Genomic DNA, 15,526 nt, shown 5'->3' on the forward strand with positions numbered 1-15,526 from the left:
ATGCATTAATGTGCATGTATGAACTGCGAACAGAGACGCAAGATACAAAACATCTAGGGATTTTTAATAGATAAAAAACATCTTTTGTTCACCGACCAAATATTCCCTTAAGAACGCTAGCTTTCGGCTTCACCCAGTCTGAGGTACACATCCGACTGAACCGGCAGTAACAATCACAGAGGTGCTCCCCTTATGCCCTAGCTGAATTAACAGGAATGTAGGGCATAAACACAAGAGCCAGGCAACCCAGCTTGGCCAAAACTTAAGTCATATCGATGCATATAATGGCGAAAAAAGGGCACATATGGAGAAGTTACACATATGCACTGGGCATGAAGCCCGGAAAATAGTTATATTAAGCTTCTATATAAGAAGCCCCCAGGTATAAGTAGCGCGCATGGCGCGTCGAAATTGTGTAAACGGGTCACACTTTAAGCCTTCTAGAGCTATATAAAAAAGAAAGAAGAAAAAAGAGAGATGATATAATATAAAAGGGGCGGAGGTAAGGAGACAAACACAGAGTCCGACGCTTAGGCGTAGAATCTTCGGAGTCTGGCCGCATACCATGTGTTCGGCTCTACTCGATTATCCGATGCATCACGCAGGTGGTACGCTCCTCCGGTGAGAACTTTATAAATGATGAAGGGACCCTCCCACTTGGGCTTGAGCTTGTCCTTTTTCTTCTGCGGTAAGCGTAGAACGAGTTCGCCAATATTGTAAGTTTTGGCCCGCACTTCTCTACTTTGATACATTCGAGCCTGCTGCTGATAGAATGCGGAACGGGCTTTTGCTACATTGTGCTCCTCCTCTAGGGCATCTAGATTGTCCTACCGATCAAGCTCGGCTTCTCTCTCTTCATACATGCGCACCCGAGGTGAGTCATGAATAATATCGCAGGGCAATACTGCATCTGCGCCATACACCATAAAGAATGGTGTGTATCCGGTAGTGCGATTCAGCGTGGTCCGCAGCCCCCATAGTACGGAGTCGAGCTCCTCGACCCAATGCATATCTGATTCCTTCAAGGATTGCACTAGTCTGGGTTTGATGCCGCTCATGATACGACCATTTGCACGTTCTACTTGACCATTTGTTTGGGGTGATAGACAGAGGCGTAACCGAGCTTAATGCCCATATTGCCACACCAAGTTTTCACCTCATCGGCTGTGAAGTTTGAGCCATTGTTAGTGGTCACGCTGTGGGGGACACTGTAACGGCGCACAACCCGTGATATGAAGTCTATCACTGGTCCGGATTCGGCCGACTTAACTAGTTTGGATTCTATCCATTTGGTGAACTTGTCCACCATGACCAATAAGTATTTTTTCTTATGACTTCCCCCTTTAAGGGGTCCGACCATATCAAGCCCCCAGACCGCGAAGGGCCAAGTTATGGGGATTGTTTGGAGAGCGGTAGGGGGCATATGGCTCTGATTGGCGAAAAGCTGGCAACCGACACAATGTTGGACGAGATCCTGTGCGTCTGCTCGGGCTGTCGGCCAGTAAAAACCTGTACGGAAGGCCGTGCTTACAAGGGCCTGAGCTGCGGCGTGGTGGCCGCCGAGTCCGGCATGGATTTCGGCCAGGAGCTGCCGCCCTTCCTCTTCGGAGATGCATCTTTGGAGCACTCCGGTGGCTCTTTTCTTATAAAGCTCTCCCTCGCGGACTTTGTAGGCTTTGGAGCGCCGCAAATGCAACGTGCCTCATTTTGGTCCTCGGGGAGCTCTTGCCTGGTTGAGTAGGCTAAGAAGGGTTCGGTCCACGGGGCGATGACAACCATGATTATGTGGGCTGAAGGTGTTATTTAGGTGGCGGGGCCTCCGATTATGTTAGTATGCTTGGTGTCTGGGGTTGTGGTCGGATCCGGATTAGTATTGCTGGTCTCCCCTTGCCACACCACGGATGGCTTGAACAACCTTTCCAGGAAGATATTAGGTGGGACGGGGTCGCGCTTGACACCGATGCGGGCGAGGATATCTGCCGCTTGATTATTTTCTCGAACCACATGATGGAATTCGAGCCCCTCGAACCGAGCTGACATTTTGAGGATGGCATTACGGTAGGCCGCCATTTTCGGATCCTTGGCATCAAAGTCTCCATTTATCTGAGATATTGCGAGGTTCGAATCTCCACGCACTTCTAGGCATTTGATGCCCATGGAGACTGACATCGGAAGACTATGCAACAGAGTCTCGTATTCGGCTGCATTGTTGGAGTCTGTGTATAGTATTTGTAGTACATATTGGACCGTGTCTCCGGTGGGGGATGTCAGGACAACACCCACTCCCAATCCGGCCTGCATCTTAGAGCCATCGAAGTGCATGATCCAATTGGAGTATGCGTCGTACTCTTTAGGGAGTTCGGCTTCTGTCCATTCGGCGACGAAGTCAGCCAGTACTTGCGAGTTAATGGCTCGCCGTGGTTTGTATGTTATGTCGAATGGGAGGAGCTCGATAGCCCATTTAGCAATCCGGCCAGTGGCATCGCGGTTATTTATTATATCGTTGAGTGGTACTTCGGAGGCCACCGTGATTGAGCACTCTTGAAAGTAGTGTCGTAGTTTCCGGGATGCCATGAAGACCGCATATGATATCTTTTGATAATGTGGGTACCGGGACTTGCCTGGAGTAAGGACAGTGGATACGTAGTATACCGGGTTTTGAAGCAGGAACTTGTGTTTGTCCGTTTCTCGTTCGACGACGAGCACTGCGCTTACAACCTGGTGTGTTGTGGTTATATATAATAGCATGGGTTCGCCCATATTTGGCATGGCCAGGATTGGGTTGCTGGCCAAAAGGGCCTCTATTTCTTCTAGTACGACCGTGGACACATTCGTCCACTCGAAGTGTTCAGTGCGTCGAAGAAGGCGATAAAGAGGTAGTGCCTTTTTTCCCAATCGGGAGATAAAACGGCTTAAGGTAGCCACACATCCAGTTAATTTCTGGATTTGCTTGAGGTCTGTTGGGGTAGCCAACTGTGACAAAGCTCGGATTTTTGCCGGATTTGATTCAATTCCTCTATTGGAAACGATGAAGCCTAGCAACTTTTTGGCAGGTACGCCGAAAACACATTTTTCCGGGTTGAGCTTGATATCATATGTTCGAAGGTTGTCGAACGTGAGCCTCAAGTCATCTATTAAAGATTCAACGTGTCTTGTTTTGATGACCACGTCGTCCACGTATGTCTCCACTGTTTTGCCGATTTGTTTCTCCAGGCATGTCTGAATCATGCGTTGATAGGTTGCACCGGCATTTTTGAGACCGAAAGGCATGGTGTTGAAACAGAAGGGGCCATATGGTGTGATGAATGTCGTTGCGGCTTGGTCGGACTCCTCCATCTTTATTTGATGGTATCCGGAGTATGCATCAAGGAAACACAATGAGTCATGTCCTGCGGTAGCGTCGATGATTTGATCAATGCGGGGGAGGGGGAAGGGATCCATGGGGCAAGCCTTATTGAGGACCTTGAAATGAACACATAGGCGCCAGGATTTCTCCTTCTTTGGTACCATCACCAGGTTTGCTAGCCAATCCAGATGTTCTATATCTCTGATGAATCCGGCCTCAAGTAACTTGGCTAGCTCTTCTCCCATGGCTTGTCGTTTAGGTTCTGAGAAGCGCCGAAGAGTCTGCTTGACCGCCTTGTATCCCTTCAGTATGTTTAGGTTATGTTCGGCCAGCCTGCGTGGGATGCCTAGCATGTCTGAAGGATGCCAGGCGAAGATGTCCCAATTCTCACGCAGGAACTCTCGCAGTGCGGCGTCTGTTGTGGGGTTCAGCTGTGCCCCAATGGATGCTGTTTTTGTGGGGTTCGTTGGGTGGACCCGGAATTTGACTATTTCGTCCGCTGGTTTGAAAGAGGTGGACTTGGGTCGTTTGTCGAGTATCACGTCGTCCCTGTCCACTGTAGAGCGCAGCGTGGTTAGTTCTTCAGCCGCTAGGGCTTCGGATAGAGCCTCAAGGGCCAGTGCGGCGGTTTTATTTTCGGCGCGGAGTGCTACGTCCGGATCACTAGCTAGAGTGATGATTCCATTGGGCCCGGGCATTTTGAGCTTCATGTACCCGTAATGGGGTATAGCTTGAAAGCTCGTGAATGCGTCCCGCCCTAAAAGGGCGTGGTATCCGCTACTGAACGGGGCCACTTGGAATGTGATTTATTTAGACCTATAATTCTCCAACGTGTCGAATACCACATCTAGCGTGATTTTCCCGCACATCGTGCCTCCCGACTAGGGATGATTCCCCTGAAGGTCGTGCTGCTTCGCTCAATGCGGCTCTTGTCTATTTCCATCTTGTTGAGGGTCTCCTTATAGATGAGGTTTAATCCGCTGCCGCCGTCCATGAGCACTTTACTAAGCCGGAAGCCGTCCACAATTGGACTAAGGACCAAAGCGGCTGGTACCCGAACTGTTCGGAATTGAGGTTCGTCACTGGCATTGAAAGTTATAGCCGTGTCATTCCATGGATTTATTGCTGCAATGTGGCAGACTTTGGTGAGGCTGTGGAGTGCTCGCTTACGCCTATTATTTGAGGTGAAAGTCTAGAAGACTGTTAGTACCATATTGTTATCTTCGGCGGGATGTTGCTCTGCGGTATGATTGATGAGGAGATCCTCGCCGCTCTTTGCTACCTGCCGGAGTATCCAACATGCTCTAAGGCTATGTGTTGGTATGGTATCTGGTGTGCGGTGAATTTTGCATGGCCCATTGAGCCATTCCTCCAATACGGTTCCACGCCCTACGGCGGGCCTTGTTTTTTTTGTAATTTGATCGGGTGACTTGCGAGAGTGCACCCTTTTAGTTCGGACGGAGGGTTTCGTGAGAGCCGGAGGATCCCAGAATTTTGTTTGGGTTTTCCAAGCGCTTTCCATCACACAGTACTTCTGTACTATGGCCGCCAAGTCAGCAAAGTGTACTATGTCACGGTGACTTATAGCATTGAGGATTCCCTTGTCTGTGCAATTTTTGCAAAAGAATGAGATTGCGTCTTCCTCGCGACAGTCCTTAACCTTGTTCATTACAAGGAGGAATCTGGCCTAAAAGTGATGTACTGTCTCTTGGGGCTCTTGTCTAATGTGGGAAATGTCACTTGTATCTGGGTGGGTGGGTATCTTTAAGTCCAAACCCTGGCCCGATTTGAGACCTAGGGGCAGAGGAGCTTCCGAGCTTGGCAGTTCGGGTTCCGAGATTTTACCCAAATCTTTAGGCCCCCCGCCCGATTCTAAGTTCGGGGTTTGGGTCATGTCCTCCCGAGAACGGGTATCCGGCTCGGAGAGCTCGGGAATCCGGACATAGTTCATCCTCAAGATAGAGGGAGAATCAATGCGTTGCTCTTACACTACCGCTATCTGATGGGTGGCCGAGGGAGAGTTAATCTCCCTTTGGTCAGGTTTAAGCCCAATCCGATCATAGTCCGTAGCGACACCCAGGGCGGCGATGCAATCCAAGAGCTCATTCAGGGAAGAGAGCTCCATCGGATCCATCTGTTCGGCAAGTTCTGAGTTGACGTGGAGGCTGTTTTTGATGACCTGAGAAGTCATCTTTGGCGCGACGGCCGATCGGGCGGTCAAGACGAATCCGCCTAGTCGGAGAGTTTGGCCTAGGGAAAGGGATCCCCCAGAGGTGATGTTGTCCTTGACAACGAGGCGAGCCATCAAACCTTACCATGACGACACAGTGGAACTCTCAATGAAAGCACCAATGTCGGTGTCAAAACTGGCGGATCCCGGGTAGGGGGTCCCGAACTGTGCGTCTAAGGTTAATGGTAACAGGAGGCTAGGGACACGATGTTTACCCAGGTTCGGGCCCTCTCGATGGAGGTAATACCCTACTTCCTGCTTGATTGATCTTGATGATATGAGTATTAGAAGATTTGATCTACCACGAGATCGTAGAGGCTAAACCCTAGAAGCTAGCCTATGATCCTAATTGTTGTTGTCCTATGGACTAAACCCTCCGGTTTATATAGACATAGGAGGGGGCTAGGGTTACACAGAGTCAGTTACATAGAAGGAGATCTACATATCTGAGTTGCCAAGCTTGCCTTCCACGCAAAGGAGAGTCCCATCTGGACATGGGACGAAGTCTTCAATCTTGTATCTTCATAGTCCAACAGTCCGGCCAAAGTATATAGTCCGGCTGTCCGAGGACCCCCTAATCCAGGACTCCCTCACCCTCTCTTAAGCCCCACACGTTGGCGACAGTGCGGTAGTACCGTGGGTCATCGTGGTAGTACCGCCCGGGCGGAAGTACCGCACACAGGGCGGTAGTACCATGTCGTGGGCGCAGCTGTGCAAGCACAGGAGCCACCGACCTCCAGCAGTAGTACCGTGGCTTGCCACGGTAGTACCGCAAACCCAAGAAAGTGCATGTTTCGACAAAAACTGAAAAACATGGCCTTTGCAAAGCAAACTTCAAGCAACCGGACACGCAAACGAGCACACGCGAGACAACTCAAACACAAACACTGCTCAAAAGAAGGCAAAAGACAACAAGGACCAAACATGAACCAAAACCTCTCAAAGAGAGAGGGTTGTGGCCGGAGCCACCTATGTTTGAGTCAATTGGTATGGCACCGCGAAGAATTATCCTTGGGCCCATGACCAAAACTCGTCTTTGAAGCACAAGTACCATAAAAATGGCTAATGTGAAAGAGTTGATCAATTTATGCATAATGGGGGGAGGGAGAGTTCATTGAGAGAACAACTCTCCCCCTATGTCCATGCCTGGACCCAAACAAGTCATCAAGATGAGTATGGTGGGTGTAGGCATCCTGGATATGGGGGTATCCAGCCCTGCCTGCCTGTGGCCCACCACATGGCTCCATCAACGGCCTGGTACGGCCCAGCTTCAACACCAACATCACAAGACCCTCGCGAGGGGCCAAGCCTCGTGAGGCGGACGATGCCAAGACCCGCGAAGGAGTTGGCCTCCTCAGGAGGGCTCCTAAGGGGCGGAGAGTTCTATGCAAGATACCTCATGAGGCTCAACTGACGTGAGCCATGACGACCAAGGCCAGGCGGGCACAGAGCGTAGGTTTCCTCTTTGGTGAAAGGGAGGCAAGCCACAGGCGCAGAGTCCCGAGGAATCAGCCAAAGTTGCCATTTCGGTGCAACGAGACAAAGATCGCTAGGATAGCAGGACGGAGGTCATCCATGAGCCCGCCGCAGTGTCACGACCAGAGGCTTTTCGCAGGCAAAGACTAATTTTGTTAGTATAGACTGTACTTCTTGTCCCCTTTCAAATCCCGCCATTGTAGAATCCCTTCCCGCTCATATTTGGGAAGAGGACCAAGGCCACTATATATAGGACTAGCCACCACCATAGGAAGGGGAGGGATCCATTCGGACCAAAACCACCACGCTAGCTCAAGAACACCTCTCCTCTAGAGGCTTGTTCATCCTCTGTACTTGTTCATCCATAGCCCCTCGAGGCAATCCACCACACCACACTGGAGTAGGGTATTACACCACAATGGTGGCCTGAACCAGTATAAATCTATGTGTCTTTGTGTCTCTTTGAGCTTGACACGTTAGGCCTAGGAAGATCACGAGTAGGCAGGCTGGACAGGTTGAGATCTCCGCACGCACCCGAGAATTCAAACCTCTCACGGGTTGCGGGATCCCGAAATCCGACATTTGGCGTGCCAGGTAGGGGTGCGTCGTATCCCCTCTTCCATCGTTTGATCCGCCTCCACTCCGACATCTCCATGGCCGATGCGCGTCGGGCTCGTGCCGAGCGTTGGGCCACAGTCGCCGCCCGCGTCGCTCAGACAGCTCCGGCGGGTGACGGCTGCGCCCGCCGCGCCCCTTCTCTGGTGGCTGATGCTGCCACGGGCCCTGTCGGCCACGAGCAGCAGGCTTCATCGCTGCACCCGTCAGTGTGCTGTGACGGCCGCACCGCTACTCCGTCGCTGACTCCAGCAGCTTCATCATCCCATGCACGCCGCAGCCAGGTGGACCCGTAGGCCGCCCTGCTCGCGGCACGGGAGCTTCTTCGCTACCGCCCAGTGGGAGATCTCTACGTGGAATGGCTCGCACGCATCACCGAGCTAATCAGCGTCGCGCACAGGGGCTCCGACGGGCCAGCTCGCTCGCTGCCTCAGCAACCACCTACAGCGGGTGATGTGGCGCACGGGGCTCCTCCACCACCTCCGACCCGGGGCGCCACCATCGAGCCTAGGCGCATGGCTCCACAGCACGACCCGCATCGCCCGGCACCGGCTCGGGATGACGTGAGCTACCAGGTGGTGCAGCACCCGCAAGGGGAAGCTCGCGTGCTTCCAACACCCCAGCACCAGGCCCGCGTGCCGCCACAGGAGGTGGCGGTGCGCGTGCACCAGGATCACGTTCGGCCCCCTCGACGACCTCGATGACCATCAGGGTGTCGCGCATTCACTCCGGAGCTCCGCAACATCGTCTGGCCGAGCAAGTTCAAGCCCGACCTGCCTCCGCGCTATGACGACAACGCAGACCCCGCCGAGTTCTTGTAGCTCTATGAGCTGAGCATCGAGGCGGCCAACAGCAACGAGAAGATCATGGCAAACTGGTTCCCGATGGCCCTCAAGGATGGCGCGTGTTCTTGGCTCTTGAACCTGACCAAGGGGTCGGTCTCTTCTTGGGAGGAGATGTGCAGCCGCTTCATCACCAACTTCCAGGGTACTCGCGACCATCCGCCGGCCGCGGGTGACCTGCGACGCATCAAAGCAACTTGGAGAGACCCTGCAGAAGTATATCCAGCGCTTCAACAACGTACATCTCAAGATCCCCAAGGTGTCAGACGAGGCCATCATCTCCGTGTTCACCAATGGCGTTCGTGATGTCAAGATGAAGGAGGAGCTCGCCATCCACGAGGACCTCTGCACCGCTCAGGAAATGTTCAACATTGCGAACAAGTGCGCAAGGGCTGAGGAGGGACGCCTCTCCCTCCTCGAGCTCCCTGATGCTGATCCAGAAGACAAGAAGACCAAGGCCAAGGACATGAAGCGCAAAGGACCAGCCATGCTCGCGGCTGAGCCAGATACCAAGCGTGGCTGCGACCACCCCGAGTCGTCCAAGGGAAAGCGCCTGTTCTGCGCCTTCCACAACGTCTACAGCCACAACACTAGCGACTTCCAGGAGCTCAGGGCTCTCCATGATGGGCTCCTCGGTCGATGCCCCGAGCACAACGATCGAGGCTACGGTCGTGGAGGTGGCTGAGGCGGAGGATGCTAGGACGGACGCGACCGTCGTCAGGAGTGGTGCGACCAGCCTTGCGAGGACCGCTGGCAGGACCAGCCTCGTGAGGGCAACTAGAGAGAGCAGCATCGTGAGGATCGACCTTAGGGCAACATAGCCTTTGGCTCCTCTGCCTCCACTGCCAAGGAGGAATGAAGATCACCACCAGGACGAGGGGGCTGGGGGCTTCTAGGAGCCTTGGGCCATCACCTGCATCTTGGGCGGCTCACAGGCCCTGGCCTCCCACCGCATCTTCAAGCAGTTTGCGAGTGAGGTGAATGCAGCGCTCCCCAAGCCAGAAGCTATTCTCCCTCTCAAGTGGTCCAAGTGCGTCATCAGCTTTGACTCCTCGGACCGGCTCAAGTGCGCGGCCACCGCAGGCGCGCTCCCCATGCTCTGCTCCCCAGTCTTCAGCAACGTGACTGTCACCAAGACCCTCATCGACGGCGGAGCGGGGCTCAATGTTCTCTCTGTTCAAATGTTCGATAGGCTCCAAGTGCCATACTACCAGCTTCACCCCACCAAGCCATTCTCAGGAGTGACCGATGGATCAACACACCCGATCGGGCAAGTTCGCCTCCCTGTCACCTTCAACAAGCACAACAACTACTACACCGAGCTCATCGACTTCGACTTCGCCGACATCTGCCTGCCCTACAACGCCATCCTAGGGTACCTAGCGCTAGCCAAGTTCATGGCAGCCATGCACCATGGCTACAACATCCTCAAGATGCCAGGAAGCGGCGGCATCATCACAGTCGCCTTTCAGGAGAAGGATGCAATGTGCTCCCTCGAGCGTGCCTTCCATGCTGCAGCAGTTGAGAACCCCGAAGACGAAGATGACACCATCCCTCCTGAGGTCGCCCCCAAGACAAAGAAGCTGCAGCTGGGATAGGGGTCTCGTGAGGGAGCAGCACTCGAAGACGCGGCGCTGAGCCTCACATCTCCGGGCGCGACACCTTCACCCATCGCATAGGAAGGCGCGCCCGGTGCCCCTCTCAAGATGGGCTCGAGGGCTCTCCTTTGGAGGGCCTCGGATCTAACCAATGTCGTGAGGGTGGCGCTCGGGCACCATGTGGAGGCGCTATTCAGAGCGCGCTTCCCAGGAGAAGGCAGCAGGCGTGAGGCACGAGGCGTTCAGGAGTTCATCGGCAAGGCAATCAAAGAGATTCAGGAAGGAAGGTTTCTGCAAGGCGATCACCACCTGCCGCGTAGTGCAGCTCATTGCCCTAGCAAGGGTAAGGAGTTCCGTGTCTACGTCGACACCCCCGGGCTTAGCAGGGCCGCGTCTCGGCAGCTCATGTGGCCGTCTCGTGTCGGCCGGTGCGAGAGACCGCCTCACAGCTACGTTCGCATGCCGTTGGCCTGGCGGGCACGGCTGAGGCGTTCCAGCGCTGCATGAGGGATGCTCAGGAGGCATGCGAAGCCAGGCACCAGGCGCTCCTCGCAGAGATGGAGGAGCACCCTCAGGAGCCTTCCGACACCTCCGAGTCTCCCGAGGCTCAACGCCGGGGCGACTCACGAGGAACAGCTTCAGCGGCATGCGTTTTTTTGGCTACTTCAACAATTCTTCAGCAGCGGTACCAGGTGACATCTCTCTAGCTCGTTCAGAATTGGGGGCACCCCTCGGGATACATTATGCCCACGCCGTGTGGGTCTGTCCCTATGGCATGTATTGCTCTGAGTTCATCAGGATTATCTAATCGTTTCTATAAGCTTGTTTATGGTTGTCACTCCATAATCGCCAAGCGTGCTGACTAACACCATTCTTGTGTCACTTCACGACACTCGCATCGGCCCCTTGCTGGTGCTCGGGTCCGTTCCTGCCACACTGATAAACCCGGGGATCAAGCTCTGGTTCGTGGCCCGCCTCACACACACCACCTCAAAGGGTCCTTGGTGCCTCTGTCTAACACCCTGGGGGCTCCCGGCTTTCTTGGTCATCCAATCTGCAAGTTCACCCAGCGATGGCCCATGGGTCAGCCTGAACAACCATCATCTGGCCTTGCGAGTCGCTTGCACGTTAAAAGGGGGGTCTCCCGAGCATCGCGCCTCGGGAGCTCCTACTGGCTCTCCAGCCCTCACCCCGTAGCCTTGACCACGGCATCGCGACCTGGCATACCAGCGGCGGCTGAGCTTGCTTGAGGGCCGGGTCCCGAGGACGTAGAGCACCATGGAGAGCAAGATAGGAAGGTGGTCGCTGCAGGCCGCACCCAATGGCACTACGGGCACAAGAGCAGGGCCTCGTTTCCTTATTGGATTCGGGGATCCAAAAAGATAAGCCTCGACTCGCTATAGCACTTGTTTCTCTCCTCACATGCCTCGCCTCGTAGTTCCACTTGGGCAGTTCAGCTCCCCTTTTCGATTTTCTGTGCAGCTGCTTGCATGCCAAAGGGGACCTCATGAGCATCGCATCTCATGAGCTCTTACCGGACCTTGGGCCGCTCACCTCCTAGCCTTGAACACGGCATCACGACCTGGCATACTAGCGACGGCTGACGCCTGCCTGGGGATTGGGTCTTGTCGGCGTAGAGTGCCACACTGTCTAGGGAAAAGAAAAGGGAGGAATCTAGCTGAATTGGAATACGCGTATCCATTAAGAAACCAAAAGAAACAACATTACTATTAAGAGAATTCAAATCCTTACAAACCCCGCGGGGGCTGGTCTTCATCTCGTGCAGGAGAAATGACTACAAGGCCCTACGGTGTCGCCGACAACACCGGCGGCAGCCGCAGCAGCGTTGCGGCCTCGATGAAAGCTTGGCGGCGCGTAGCTGTCATCGCTCGACTTCGGAGAATCGCTGGGCTCAGGAGAGTCACTGGATTCCGAGGAGTCGCTGCTGGTGCTGGACAAGGCGCTGAAGGGGAGGGCAGTAGGCCCAGCACCCGCTGCAGCGCCACCCGAGCCGCCTCCTCCGGGGCAGCACTCCAGCCGTTCGCCCTCCTTGTTGAAGACCTTGAAGAACAAGGTGAACGCGCCATCAAACTGGAAGTGGATCGCCAGGGTTCCCCTCACGCGGCAAGCCCGGGCAACCTCGCCCAATCCTCGCGTCATGAAGACGTCTCCAGGCGGCACCACCTCTACTTCAGCTCCGGTTGCTAGGCTGCGGCATCCAGCTTGCTGCAACCATAGCTCGGTCGGTCCCCTCAGAGGAAGTTTGCCAGTGAAGAACCGTCGGAGTCGGATCCAGGTGTCAGGGGGCATTGCCGCCCACACCACAAACTCGTGCGAGCTATCCTCGACATGGGTCCGTAGTGTGGGCGGCAGGGCAACGGCGGCCCTGCCACCATCTTCAGGTGGTGCCCGGCGATGCACTTCTTCGTCTTGAGCCCGGGCTTATACGGGAGGGGGGAAGCCAGGCGGAGGCCTCGACTACCAAGGCCTGGTTACCTCTCTCCCCGTGCCGGCATCGTGGGGGAGGCGGAGCCGTTTCTTCGGTCGTGGAATACCTTCCCTGGGGGCCTTCCCTGGGGGCCTTCCCCTTCTCGGCCGCGGAATACCTTCTGATCGGCGCCATGGAAGCAAGATGGAGAGAAGAAAGGCAGGAGAGAGCAAGACGGAGGAAAGACGGGCAGGGGTTCCTCCCGTTCACGTATTTATAGCCAGGAGAAGGTAAATCGTCAGCCTCCCACGATTCCCAGTAATGATAACCCTCTCTGCATGCAGCATGCAGTTGTCAAGTCGAGTCGTTGCCGAGGCAGCGTGGGGAAGCGGAGTAGCCCACGTCCCATCAATCGCCATGCATCATCAAGGTCGCAGAAGGTTAGGGCCCGCGGCGCTCCGCACTTGCCCTTTGGCTTCGCCTCGAAGCCAAGTCCGAGCGCGCCTTGGGCCCAGGGGCTACTGTCGGCATCCTCGATATGGGGGTATCTAGCCCTGCCTGCCTGCAGCCCACCACGTGGCTCCATCGACGGCCTGGTACGACCTAGCGTCAACACCAACATCACAAGACCCTCACGAGGGGCCAAGCCTCGCAAGGCAGATGACGCCAAGACCCCCGAAGGAGTTGGCCTCCTCAGGAGGGCTCCTGAGGGGCGAACCTGTGAGAGGTTCGAAATCTGGGGGTGCGTGCGGAGATCTCAACCTGCCTAGCCTGCCTACTCATGATCTTCCTAGGCCTAACACGTCGAGCTCAAAAAGACACAAAGACATGGAGATTTATACTGGTTTAGGCCACCATTGTGGTGTAATACCCTACTCCAGTGTGGTGTGGTGGATTGTCTCCAGGGGCTATGGATGAACAAGTACAGAGGATGAACAAGCCTCCGGAGGAGAGGTGTTCTTGAGCTAGCGTGGTGGTTTTGGTCCGAATGGGTCCCTCCCCTTCCTATGGTGGTGGCTAGTCCTATATATAGTGGCCTTGGTCCTCTTCCCAAATATGAATGGGAAGGGATTCCACAACGGTGGTATTTGAAAGGGGACAAGACGTACAGTCTATCCTGACAAAAGTAGTCTTCGCCTACGAAAAGCCTCTGGTCGTGACGCCGCGGTGGGCTTGTGGATGACTGATGTCTACTACACAACCTTCTTCTTGTAGATGTTGTTGGGCCTGCAAGTGCACAGGTTTGTAGGACAGTAGCAAATTTCCCTCAAGTGGATGACCTAAGGTTTATCAATCCGTAGGAGGCGTAGGATGAAGATGGTCTCTCTCAAGCAACCCTGCAACCAAATAACAAAGAGTCTCTTGTGTCCCCAACACACCCAATACAATGGCAAATTGTATAGGTGCACTAGTTCGGCGAAGAGATGGTGATACAAGTGCTATATGGATGGTAGATAAAGGTATTTGTAATTTGAAATAATAAAAACAGCAAGGTAGCGAGCGGTAAAAGTGAGCGTAAACGGTATTGCAATGATAGGAAACAAGGCCTAGGGTTCATACTTTCACCAGTGCAAGTTCTCTCAATAATAATAACATAGATAGATCATATAACAAGCCCTCAACATGCAACAAAGAGTCACTCCAAAGCCATTAATAGCAGAGAACGAACGTAGAGATTATGGTAGGGTACGAAACCACCTCAAAGTTATCCTTTCTGTTCTATCTATTCAAGAGTTCGTAGTAAAATAACATAAAGCTATTCTTTCCGCTCAATCCATCATAGAGTTCATACTAGAATAACACCTTAAGACACAAATCAACCAAAACCCTAATGTCACCTAGATACTCCATTGTCACCTCAAGTATCCGTGGGCATGATTATACGATATGCATCACACAATCTTAGATTCATCCAACCAACATAAAAGTACTTCAAAGAGTGCCCTAAAGCTACTACCGGAGAGTCAAGAACGTGTGCCAACCCCTATGCATAGGTTCCCAATGTCACAAAACCCGCAAGTTGATCACCAAAACATACATCAAGTGGATCGCAAGACATACATCAAGTGTTCTCATAAAAGACTCAATCCGATAAGATAACTTCAAAGGGGGAACTCAATTCATCACAAGAGAGTACAGGGGGAGAAACATCATAAGATCCAACTACAATAGCAAAGCTCGGGATACATCAAGATCGTGCCATAGAGGGAACACGAGAGAGAACACGAGAGAGAGAGAGATCAAACACATAGCTACTGGTACATACCCTCAGCCCCGAGGGTGAACTACTCCCTCCTCGTCATGGATAGTGCCGGGATGATGAAGATGGCCTCCGGTGATGGGATCCCCCTCCGGCAGGGTGCCGGAACAGGGTCCCGATTGGTTTTTGGTGGCTATAGAGCTTGCGGCGGCGGAACTCCCGATCTAGGTTCTGTGGTGGAAGTTTTTGGGTACGTAGGTATATATGGGTGCAGGAAGTACGTCGGTGGAGCTACGGGGGTCCCACAAGGTAGGGGGCGCACCCGAGGGGGCACCCTCGCGAGCACCTCCCGTATCTCCTGATGTGCACTCCAAGTCCATCGGGTGGCTTTCCTTCCAAAGTAACTTCTCTAGTTGATTTCGTTCCGTTTTGACTCCGTCTGCTATTCATTTTCCTCGAAATACTGAAATAGGCATAAAACAGCAAATCTGGGCTGGACCTCCGGTTAATAGGTTAGTCCCAAAAATAATATAAAAGTGGATAATAAAGCCCAATATTGCCTAAAATAGTAGATAAAGTAGCATGGAGCAATCAAAAATTATAGATACGTTGGAGACGTATCAAGCATCCCCAAGCTTAATTCCTGCTCGTCCTCGAGTAGGTAAATGATAAAAAGAATTTTTGATGCGGAGTGATAGTTTGGAATAATTTCAATGTAAATCTTCTTAATTGTAGTATGAATATTCAGATCCGAAAGATTCAAGACAAAAGTTTCATATTGACATAAAAAT

The sequence above is a fragment of the Triticum dicoccoides genome, chromosome 3B (genome assembly GCF_002162155.2).
Source record: "Triticum dicoccoides isolate Atlit2015 ecotype Zavitan chromosome 3B, WEW_v2.0, whole genome shotgun sequence".
In the NCBI taxonomy this organism is placed as follows: Eukaryota; Viridiplantae; Streptophyta; class Magnoliopsida; order Poales; family Poaceae; genus Triticum; species Triticum dicoccoides.